Genomic DNA, 1,718 nt, shown 5'->3' with positions numbered 1-1,718 from the left:
AAAAAAAAAAAGAAATGTGCTATCACTCAAAAAGACATAGAGGAAATTCAAATGCATATTACGAGGTGAAAAAAGCCATTCTGACAAGGCTACATACTATATAATTCCAACTGTATGACCTTACAGGAAAGACAAAACTATGGAGACTGTGAAAAGATCAGTGGTTGCCAGGGATTAGGAAGGATTGAGGGAAGAATAGGTAGAGCACAAAGGGCTCTTTGGACAGAGAAACTACTATGAAGGATACATGTCATCATGGAGGATACATTTGTCTAAGCCCACACAATGTACAACACCAAGAGTGAACCCTAATGTAAACTATGAACATTGGATGATAACAATGTGTCAATATATGTTCATCAGTTGTGACAAATTCTACCATTCTGATGGGGGATTTTGATAATGGAAGAGGCTATGCATGTGTGGGAGGTAGGGGAGAAATGGGACCTTTCTATACCTTCTGCTCAATTTTGTTGTGAACCTAAAACTGCTCTAAAAAAAAGTCCAGTTTTTAAAAAAAGTATTTTTGTGATTTCATGTCCTCTCTAGTTTCCTCTTCATTTCTCTGCTCTCCTTTTTCACAGCATAATCCTTCAAAAGAGTTGTTGATCAAGTGCACATGGAACATTCTCCAGGTTAGATCACATGCTGGGCCTTGGTAAATTTAAGAAAATTGAAATCATACCAAGCATCTTTTCCAACCACAATGCTATGAGATTAGAAATCAACTATGAAAAAAACCTGCAAAAAAAAAACAAAAAAAAACCAAACACGTGGAGGCTAAGCAATATGCTACTAAACAACCAATGGATCACTGAAGAAATCAAAAGAGAAAATCAAAAAATTGAAAAAGAGAAAATGAAAATGAAAACATGATGATCCAAAAACCTTTGAGATTCAGCAAAAGCAGTTCTAAGAGGGAAGTTTATAGCAATACAAACTTACCTCAGAAAACAAGAAAAACCTCAAATAAACAACCTAACCTTACACCTGAAACAACTGGAGAATGAAGAACAAACAAAACCCGAAGTTGCTAGAAGGAAAGAAAACATAAAGATCAGAGCAGAAATAAATGAAATAGAGATGAAAAAACAATAGAAAAGATCAATGAAACTAAAAGGTAGTTTTTTGAAAAGATAAACAAAATTAATAAACCTTTAGCCAGACTCACCAAGAAAAAAAGAGACAGGGCCCCAAACAATAAAATCAGAAATGAAAAAGGCGAACTTACAACCAACACCACAGAAATACAAAGGATCATAAAAGACTGCTACAAACAACTAGATGCCAATAAAATGAACAACCTAGGAGAAATGGACAAATCCTTAGAAAAGTACAATCTCCCACGACTGAACCAGGAAGAAATAGAAAATATGAACAGACCAGTTACCAGTAATGAAAATGAATCAGTCATTTAAAAACTCCCAACAAACAAATGTCCAGGACCAGATTGCTTCACAGGTAAATTCTACCAAACATTCAGAGAAGAGTTAACACTAATCCTTCTGAAATTATTCCAAAAAATTACAGAGGAAGGAACACTGCAGAACTCATTCTATGAGGCCACCATCACCCTGATACCAAAACCAGACAAAGATATTACAAAAAAAGAAAATTACTGGCCAATACTACTGATGAACATAGATGAAAAGATCCTCAACAAAATACTAGCAAACTGACTCCAACAATGCATTAAAAGGTCATACACCATGATCAAG

General features: G+C 34.9%; 1 long non-coding RNA gene across 1 annotated transcript in view; it reads left to right on the top strand.

The window, feature by feature from the left end:
* The window catches only part of LOC309622627, a 495,128-nt gene that overhangs the window by 28,474 nt on the left and 464,936 nt on the right, over positions 1–1,718 (top strand). The window lies entirely within an intron of this gene.

This window comes from Balaenoptera borealis, assembly GCF_965194805.1.
Source record: "Balaenoptera borealis genome assembly, chromosome: 2".
Lineage (NCBI taxonomy): Eukaryota > Metazoa > Chordata > Mammalia > Artiodactyla > Balaenopteridae > Balaenoptera > Balaenoptera borealis.
The sequence above is the reverse complement of the archived record's forward strand: the minus strand, read 5'-3'. Positions and strand labels throughout refer to the sequence as shown.